This window comes from Gymnogyps californianus, chromosome 27 (genome assembly GCF_018139145.2).
Source record: "Gymnogyps californianus isolate 813 chromosome 27, ASM1813914v2, whole genome shotgun sequence".
In the NCBI taxonomy this organism is placed as follows: Eukaryota; Metazoa; Chordata; class Aves; order Accipitriformes; family Cathartidae; genus Gymnogyps; species Gymnogyps californianus.
The window spans coordinates 13,365-23,364 of NC_059497.1; the positions used below are offsets into that span (position 1 = coordinate 13,365).

The 10,000-nt window shown below is 56.2% G+C and overlaps 1 long non-coding RNA gene across 1 annotated transcript; it reads right to left on the reverse strand.

The window, feature by feature from the left end:
• Positions 1–2,667: 2,667 nt before the first annotated feature.
• Positions 2,668–4,975, reverse strand: LOC127026309 (uncharacterized). Its single transcript, XR_007767735.1, has 3 exons — positions 4,814–4,975; positions 2,980–3,246; positions 2,668–2,851 (listed from the first exon to the last, which is right to left on the reverse strand). It is a non-coding gene; the product is annotated as an uncharacterized LOC127026309 (long non-coding RNA).
• Between the last annotated feature and the right edge of the window lie 5,025 nt (positions 4,976–10,000).

A 10,000-nucleotide genomic window follows, 5' to 3' on the forward strand; every position in this document is an offset into this window, starting at 1 on the left:
GAAGCGCAACAGCATGGGAAAGAGAGGGGCCCAGGGGAGGGGCAGGGAGGGACCGGGACACGCAAGAGGAGTGACAGGGTCCTGACAGCCCGGGAGACACCACAGCTCTCACTGCTGCTGGGAGAATTTTACAATTCAGATGTTTCTTTCTCCGTCTCTGCTCCCTTCTTCTTCTGTAACTCCAGTCGCTTGGCTGTCCTCCACCTAAGAGGATATGTGGGTGTCTCACAGCTCTTAGGAGACAAGGCTTCCTAGACACATAGCCTTGCTCACTCATGCACTATGCGGCCATACTGCGCTGTCGGTGATGCATACAGTCCCTGCGGTGCACATTGGTGGTCTGGTCTGCTGCAGACTACGAAGAAGGATCCTTCCTCTCCTGGAGAGGCAAGCTCTCTCTTGCCTGCAGCAGAAAGCAGCTGATGGCTGGATGGCCTTTGATTTCTTCTTTTCCTTTCTCTGGCTTCTCCAGCAGCAGCTCCTGTCCACAGCCAGTAAGTGCTCTGCCTGTCCCTCTTCACCTCCACGCCACGAGGAGAGCGAGGCCAGGCAGAGACAACCCACACAAGCCTGAGGCAGGTGCAGTCAAGGGCATCCCGAGGGGAGGAACGGACAACTGCATCCTCAGCGTGGCCTCTGGGGGAGGGAAAGGAGAAGCAGCGACCGGGGCTGGTCGGCTTCAGGGGAGGTGCTGGAGCTGGGGGCAGCTGCACGGAGCTAGCAGGGCCGGGGGAGGCTCAGGGGGAGCTCTGGCGAGTCGGGGAGGCGCCCGGCGTCTGCGCCTGGGGGGTGCCCGCCTCCTTCCCCTCTCCCTTCTGTCAACTCCCTGGGGCTGCCCCGACCCAGCTCACCTCCAGCAGACCGGGAGCCTGCCGCAGCAGGCGGTTCGAAGCTTCCCATCCCGTCACCCTCGGGCGGCCAACGGGCAGGAGACACCTCTGCATCCGCCGAAGGGGCTCGCTCGCCTCACCGGTACCGCAAGACACCCGCTGCCTGCGGGACCCGCGCCTCCCCGTCGCCGCGCTGCTCCCGAGCACCGCGCCTGCGCCGGCCGCCGACGGCGCGCCGGAGGGGCCACAGCCGGCGTGCGAACGCCGGGCTGCAGTACCGGATTTCGACCACGTGGCGGCAGCAGCGAAGGCGGCGGCGGCGCTGGTGCACACCTGTGCGGTGCCGGCTCCCGGCGCGTCCTGGGAACCAACATGGCCGACCGGAATCCTCGTACCCAAGGACTACAGCTCCCGGCGTGCCGCGGGCGGCAGTCGTCCCTGCATTCTGACCCTGCGAGGACACCGTTCCCTTCCCCCCCCCCCGGCGCACCCGGGCGCGCCGCCGAGCCCCGAGCGCCGCCCCGCGCTCTCCAGCGCAGCTCCAGGCAGCCCCCGCCGCCCGGCTGCGATACGGCGCGGCCCTTGCCGCCTCCCCGCAGGCACCGCCACCCTCCTCGGGGCAATCCTTGGGACCTGCCGATCGATCGCGCGGCCCCGCCACCGGGCTCAGAGCCCCCCCGGCCCCCGGTGAGCCCCCCGCACCCGGCCTTGCCGCTCGGCAGAGGCGCGCCCCCCCGCTCTAGGCCATCGCCCCCGCCCGCCCGCGGCCCGGGACGTTCACGGTCCAAGGGACATCGGATCCCCCTCACTTTCTTCCTCGGTGCAGCCGCAGCCCGGCGACGCTTGACGACCGCTCCGCTCTCCCTTGGCTCACACCGGCCCCTCCACGGCCACCCGGGGCAGGGCAGCACCGGCCCCTCCACCGGCAGCCACCCCGTTACGGGGAGGGGCCGTCGCCGTCAGCCTCACTGCCCACACCTGGGGCTCCTCCAGCCCCGGCCCACGGCTGGAGCCCAGCAGGAACGGGGGGCCATCGCCCGACCCCCCCAGCGCATCACCTCCTTCCCCGGGCTCCATCACAGCCCCTCGCCCGGTGCAAAGGAAGCGCAAACGCAGCCGGGAGGGCAAAGGAGACGGCAAGTGCTTATTCAGTCACGCACGTAACGAGTCCCGGGAGCCAGCCTGCTCCGGGGCCTGGGGCCTGCCCTGGGACAGCTCGGCAGCCGTTCCCGGAGCCACGCTCGTTGGTCTGGCAGGGAACAGTCGATCGGTTGGCTTCTGGAGCAGTGGGCTGCAGACACCCCTTCTGGGGCACAGAAAAGCAAAGGAGGGCTCCTGGGGCAAACCGAAAGGAAAACAGCTGATCGTGAAGAACACCAAAAAGCACCCAGGAAACTGTGGGAGAGGGGAGAAATCTAAATGGAGAACTTTGCGGCCCACTGCAGGACAAACACAGGGCACACAGGCTCACCAGAAAGCACATGGAGGAGTCGGGGGCAACCTAAAATGTGAATTGAAGGTTGTGGGGTCACACCAAAATGCTAACGGGCCACAAGACGCCTCCACATTTAAGGACATCAGAAAGCAAACTGGGGGGCCCTATGGTGCACCTAGATGAAAAAGGAGGTTCCTGCAGGGCAAGTGCAAGGCCCTGGGGTGTATGGGAAGGCACGTGGAAGATTGTAAGGCATGCATCTCCACAGCTTTATTGTGTTTGCGTCTGTCTTTCTCTCCCTTCCACCTTCTTGGCATTGTTCTCACCACTCCATCCTCACCTTCATTACTGAACTTCTCATGCAAGGACAGCATGTAAGCGGAGACTTTTTAGTAACCAACTTTAATTTACTTGCCTTGCCAGATGTGCAGTGGCTGCTGGGGGAAAAAAAACCAGTCTGAAAAAGTCCTGGGCGCTACCAGGAGGGATATGGACGATGACAGGACAAGCAGCTACTGTTTCACATCTCCAGAAAACCTCGGTGAATCCACATCCTCAGTACTGTATGATGTCACATTCTCTGCATCTTATGAAGGACAAAGTTTTGAGTTGGAAAGGTACAAAGCTACCATCTTGTATAAGGTGAGCAGTTTCTAACCTCCCTAACACTGGAGGGCATGAGAGGAATGGACTGCAGAAAGAGGCGAGACTTACGTGCTCCTCCGAAATAGCATCTCCCGTTGCCACTGTTCGGGACCCAACAGTGGTGCAGACTTATGACGATAGCTCCAGGCCAGTAGGACATTTTATATGTTCTTAGGACATGTGGTACAGAGAAGAATGGAATGGAAGAGTGATTATGTTTTAATTACTTTGACAGCCTCTGTCTTGTGGACCGTTCTGCTGAATCAGTTTCTTTGTATCATAGTTAGACCTCTTTCTCCACTGAAACAGTAAATGCCAATCCCAATGATTGAAACCCTGAAATGGTTAGGAATGCAGTAATTAGAGTGCAGAGGAAAACATATCTAAATTTTTGAGTCTCTAAGCACAATATAGCTCAGAAATAAAGATCAAAATTTTATTTCCATGTTGGTAATAAAAATAATTCCATGACTTCTGTAAACCATTGCATAAATGCTATAGTATAGAAAAGTGTTAACTATTTTAAACAGTTCACTACAATTAAATGAGTATGCATTACAAATAATATGTTTTGTATTAGAACAACTTCATTCACAGTATCATTTCTGTCTGCACACTCGAAACATTAATGACTTCCATAAATTAACGAGTAAAAATTCTGTATTTATTTAGGGTCTGATGATGACCACAGTTACACAAGCATAGTATGACAGTTATAATATTACCACCTATATTTAATACTAGGATACCCTGAATGGTAATACAGAACAAAACAAGTCTTTAACAATTGGCTATTCAAAGAAGACTAATAATAAGCCTGTGACATGCAGCTTGGGATCTACCTGTAAGTAGCATACTTTCAGTTAAATTATGTCTCCTAACTGCAAAAACCCTGAGAAATCACAATTTTAATCTATTATTCCCCAGGCTAAACTGATTGTGAGAACATAATGGCATTCACATTAAAAATTATATTCTTGCGTAAATTAACACAGAACTTTGCCAAATACCAAAATGAATCTTGAAAATCTATTTAGTTTGCTTCTATGTATTTTGTGAATCCAGCAAGTTACGGTACTGTAGTCTCGCTACAATATAAATTTTCATGTATCTAGTTTCTAGATAGTGTATATAGCACAAGGATGAATACTTACAAAGGTCAGATTTCCCTTCTGACTTCTTCCAAATAGTTGTCTCTAGTCAACTGCATATATTTTATTATCCTCCATTTTAAAGTACTGGTGTAAAAGTACGTATTTATTTGTATTTGCAGTTAACTTACTTTAATAAGATACAGAAAACTTTGCTTGTAATTCCTCACAAAACTAATTTTGTGAAGAACAACTGTATTATTTCCATATGACTGCAATGTATGATGATATATGGTTCAAGTGATTACCTAAGAATTTGTCTATAATTACAGCAAGCTGCCCAGTCTAAGAATTCCACACATAGGTGCGTTTCTTTGGTATGTGTTTTTTCCTTCTCCACAAAATGGTTTGTCGATAGTTTTTAAATGTGTCTGTAATTCAGCACCAAAGAAGCTTACAGGGAACACCTGCAAAATTTTCAGTACTAATATTACTATAGGACACACATCATTATTTTCAAGATTCATCATTGTAAAACACAAAACATACAACTGTTTAAAAAGCAACAGACGTATTCTTTTATTTGCTCCAAAAATGCAGCACATATAACCTATGAAGGTCAATGCGATGACTCACACTGCAAGTGCTGTTTAGGTTCCTTTTCTGTTGGGTGTCGTGAAACTAGGAAAATCGCCTGTTACTACCAAACAAAAGGGACCAAAAGACAGCCCTACGACCATAGGCAAATGCACTAAAATACACGTGAAGAACTCTAAACTTCGGCAAGACAGCACAAAACCACACTTCCGTACCTTGCGGGTAACAGAAGTCGCGCATCTGCATATGGGCAGCACCATGCGGCCTAAGCTGGTTTCTTCTAAAACACCAAAGCAAACATTTTCACCACGATATTTCCAAACGTTTTCGTGATCACCACGGTGGCAGGACGGCGTGCCACACTGCAGACAAGCCGCCGCCGCCGCCGGCGAGGGGAAGCGCGCCCCTGCTCGCCGCCATTCGGCTCCCGAGGCAAGCGGCGCGGGAGTGCAGCCGGCCCCGCGCCCTGCGGCCCCCGGTGAGCGCGGGGCGGCGGCCGGCCAGCTCGCGCATGCGCAACGCATCCGATGCGGCCGCCCCCTCCCCGCCCTCCGCTGCTCACCCGCAGCAGCGACGGCGCCGAGGCACCCGGGGGCGGCGGAAACGGGGCGGACGCCCGCCCCGTAAGCGCTCGCCGCCCAGGGGCGCGGGGGCTGCAGTCCCCGGCGACACGGAGGAACACCAACGAACAAAGATGGGCTGCGCTGACGGTCACTCAGCGCCGGGACGCGGTGACAAGCACGAGCGTTACCGTACCTGCTACCGAAACACGGGAGAACTTGACCAAACACACCGAGCAGCAACGCGCACGCCGGAGCCCAGATGCTGCACTTACGCATGCGGGAGTCTGATGGCCGTCCTCTCACCGCAGGCCGAAATGCGCATGCGTCCTACGGGCGCCTACACTACCGGGCCGTAATCAAGCGAGAGCAGCAGAGCTCCGCAGCCTGTCCTGCACATGCGCAAGCCGGCTGGCTGCAGTACTAAGTGTGCCCGCGGAGAGGCAGCGGTGAGCGCGCATTGCGCATGCGAAAACCGCACGGCCTAGCTGTACTGCTGCGTAAAAACCACGTGGTGGAAAGCGTACGCCAATCACACGACACGCCGCATGCGCGACGGCACACCGCAGTACCAGAGCGCAACCGAGAGGGCAACAGTGCGCACCCTCGGCGGAACTACGCATGCGCCAGGCCACGGCCTGCAGCACCAGCTCCTGCTCGCGCGAGGGCAGCCGTGAGCCCCGCAGGCGGCGGGGCGCAGGCCCGCGCCGGCTGCCCGCGGTGCCGCAGGACGGCTACGCGAGCGCCCCGAAGAGCTCTGCTCACTCACGCATGCGTAGCTGCGCCCTCAGATCCCGAGTCAGTGTGCCACCCCCGCGCCTGCTGCTCCTGCACGGCATCCCGGGGACGGGCAGTCTGCTCCACAGAGCTGACAAACAGGCCCAAGCGCGATGAGACTGCACGGACCATCTTGCAGACGCTGGGAAGAGACAGTGGCCAAAGATGGTCCGTGCTTCTGGTCTGTGAGAACCAAAGGAGGGCAGCAGGGACTACTGGGGCTGCAGTGCGCAAGAGCGAGCCAGCGTACTTCAGTGCCGGGCTTTTCGATGGTGCTGGCTGCAGCGCACACTGCAGTTGGATGCACGGCTGCCTGTACTGCGGCCAGGCGAGCGCCTGCAGGCAGCAGCGAGCGAGGCCAAGGACACACCCGTGACGTGCGCAATGCAGCCAAGCGTGCTGCTCTGATGCCCCGCCGGGAGCCCCGTGCCCTGTGGAGGGGGAGCCCTCGCTGTGGCCGCAGGGTGCTCGTACTACAGACTCACAGAGTGGTTTAGGTGGGAAGGGACTTCTGGAGGTCACCCTGTCCAACCCTCTGTTCAAGCAGGTACACTTACAGCAGGTTGCCCAGGACCGTATCCAGATGGTATTTGAGTATCTCCCAAGGAGGGAGACTCCACAACCTCCCTGCGTAACTTGTGTCAGTGCTCAGGTGCCCTCACTGTGAAAAAGTGTTTCCTGATGTTCAGACAGAGCCTCCTGTGTTTCAGTTTGTGTCCACTGCCTCTGGTCCTGCCGCTGGGCACCACTGAAAACAGCCTGGCTGAGTCCTCTTTGCACCTCTGTCCGCTGATATTTATATACATCAATAAGGTCCCCCCAAAGCCTTCTCTTCTATAGGCTAAGCAGACACAGCTCTCAGCCTCTCCTCACAGGAGAGATGCTCCAGTCCCTCAGTCATCCCTGTGGCCCTTCGTTGAACTCTCTCCAGTATTTCTATCTATCTCTTGCACTGGGGAGCCCAGAACTGGACACAGCACACCAGGTGCGGCCTCATCAGTGCTGAGCAGAGGGGAAGGATCACCTCCCTCATCCTGCTGACAATACTGTGCCTAGTGCAGCTCAGGACACCCTCAGCCTTCTTTGCAGCAAGGGCACATTGGTGGCTCATGCCACTTTCCAGCTGGGGGGCCATCAACGTGTACTGGTGCATGGCGTTGTTCCTCCCCAGGTACAGGACTTTGCAATTCCCCTTGTTGAACTTCATGAGGTTCCTGAGAGAGACAGCTGACTCTGACCACAGGCAGCCAGAGTAACATTGCAGGGAGCACGCTACGTCGAAAGAAATCACGCCTTGTAGAGAAGCAAGGGACTACACTCTGCTCCCCTCTACCTCTGACAGCCCCACACTCATCCAACAAAACACTGCTGTGCAGCAGTGCTAGGGGACTGCAGAGTTGATGCCGTCATGTTGCAGGCAGCAAGGAGGACCCCAATACAGTTTTGAGCATAGTGGGAAGCGCATCAGCCTCCAGCAGGGCCTATGTTGGAGTCGAACAGCCTGGGAGCCACCTGCTGTGGCCACTCTTTCCCCTCATGTAATCTAACATCGGCATTAACTGACAAAAAAGTGAAGTCAAGGGCTAGCCTGTGCTTGTCTTACTGCAATGGGAAAAGGAAATGCCGGTGAACCCCGGGGAGCAACCCGTCCTCTGCTGGGTCTCTGAATGGTCTTGTGCCTCAGTCCCAGCCATGTCCGGCCATCCATCCCGTTCTCCTGCGGCATGGGACCGAGGGCACACAGGACCACGTGGGCACCAAGAACCTGACTCCAACCGGTGAAGGGAGATAAAGAGACATCTGGAGTCGTGGGGGTTTGGGAGCTGGATTGTGGGTGGTTTGCGGTTGCTGTAAGTGCTGGAGCATTGTTTGGGGGTGGACTTAAGGGGAATGAAGGCAGGATTAGGGATGGGGGTGTTATAGCAGGCTTCACGGGTGCTATCAGAGGCATTGGTGGTCTTGGGCAGGCCTTAGGTGCAGTTTTAAGGTTGTAGGAAGGGGCTGGTTCAGTTTTGGGGGTGGTTTTGAGGTCCAGGGACTTCAGAGATTGGTGGTGGTCTTGGGCAGGTTTTAGTGGCTAGGGGCTTTGGGGGCCAGTTTGAGTGGCACATGCAGAGCCTGTGGGCTGACCGAGTTGGCAAGCAGCAGGTCAGGGTAGGGGCTATCTACCAGAGGGGTTCTAAGTGCATGTGGGTGACAGTGCCTTGGGTATTACCTGTGGCTATTGACATTGCAGGAGAAGTCCTGGGGGCCCCCAGAAGCAGCATTGTCTTCAAGCACATTCTGGGGGACCCCAGTGGACACATCAGGGACCTCACTGGAGATGGAAAGCCCACACCCCTTATTCCTTCAGACCCATCTCCTATTCCCCTCCATGTGCATTTGTCACAGAGCAGCCGCGCCAAGATCTAGTCCTACTCACCCCTCACTTGCCCAGCACGCAGGGCCCTCCCCACACTGACGTGCCTGGGCTCAGTACAAAGACTCTATGCCAAAAGCCTGCTTGCAGGCCTGAGGCAGAACCTGGGGTTCACCAATGGTATTTTTCCATTCCTTGTGCGTTATGCAGAGCTTCCTATAAACAATGCTTAATCACCATTCCTTCAGCTTTTAACGACTTAAGTGCTGATGGCATTTAGTTAGCTTTTCCTCTCTCAAACACTCCTTGCTCTTTCCTTTCCTGTTTGCTACCCCTTCTAGGCCCCTTCTATACTTACGTACTTCCTTAGCAAAATGTCACTGAAATGAACAAATCAGGTCACATTGCTTCTCTTCCAAGTTTTTGATCCTCAGACGATTACCCTGCAAAAGAAACAAGTCCACTCAGCCTGGTCTTGCTGTTTCACAGTTCGTTTGGGTGCACTGAGGCGGAGTTTGAGGGTGTCTTAGGTGTTCTGGGGCAGGATTTAGTTGGTGCTCACCTTAGCTGGCGCCACCAGTCTGTACATGGGTGTGGGCGTGGTCCCTGGCTGTCTATGCCTGGAGGCCTGGAGATTTGAAGGGAGCGGTGGCAGAAAGGGGGAAAGAGGAGGAAGAAAGAAAACAGAAAAGAAAGAGGGACGGGAGGGACAAGGGAAGGTGAATTTGTAAGATGGGGAGGAAGGGGGGAGAAGGAGAAATGGGGTGCAAGCGTGAGAGGAAAGGAGAGAAGGGGGAAGGAGAGAGAGGAAGGATGGCAGGGAAAATGGGGGTGAGAGAGGGAAAGGAAACAAGGACAGAAGTACGAAATCGAGTGGGGAAACGGTGGGGAGAGCAACGGAGGAGCAGAGGGCAAAAAAGCAGGCGGGAGGCGAAGGGAAGAGGGAAGAAGAGGAAGCGAGAGTGAGGGCAAATGAGCTACTAGGAGACGAAACCTGTGGGACCGAGGGCAGGGCACGGCTACCCCCCCGCGCCCCGCTACGACCGGGGAAGCGCGGGGGCAGAGGCGGCGCGAACCCGCGGCGCCGCCGGCACCGGGCGCCGCTGCCCGCGCGGCGCATCCCGCCGCCCCGCCGCCCCGCGCGCGCGCCCCCCGCGCCGCGCCGCGCCGGGAGGAGCGCGCCGGGCCCCGCCCCGCCGGGGCGCGCTGCAGGGCCGGGGGCGCTGCCGGCGGGAGCAGCCGCGCTGCGGCTCGCTGCGGCGCGACGGCGGCTCGGCGCGCTCTGCTGCGCAGCGCTTCTGCCTCCGCCTGGCCGCTCCCGGCCGCGCAGCGCCACAGAAAACAAGAAGGACCTTTGTGAGAACTTTGAAGACGAGGGCGGGGACTGGGACGGTTTTTGAGCGGTTCTAAGGGAAGATCTGTTCGAAGTTCGAAGACAATAATGTCGTTTGAGAATGTCTTTAAGAAATCAGGATGGGATGCCGTGAGAAAACGCTGGCTGCATGTCTCAAGACAGCAATAGACGGCTCTCGGTCTGGAACTTGGTGGGAGATGCTGGGAAGGGTAAGGAAGCAAATAAATAGGGGATTCGAAGTCTCCAAGAGCAGCGGTGGAGCTGTGACTGAGGGATGCCTGAGCTTTGAAGGCAGGAAGGGGCTACGCTTCCAGGCTGGTCTTCTGGTGCTTTGAGGTGCTAGACAGGGGTC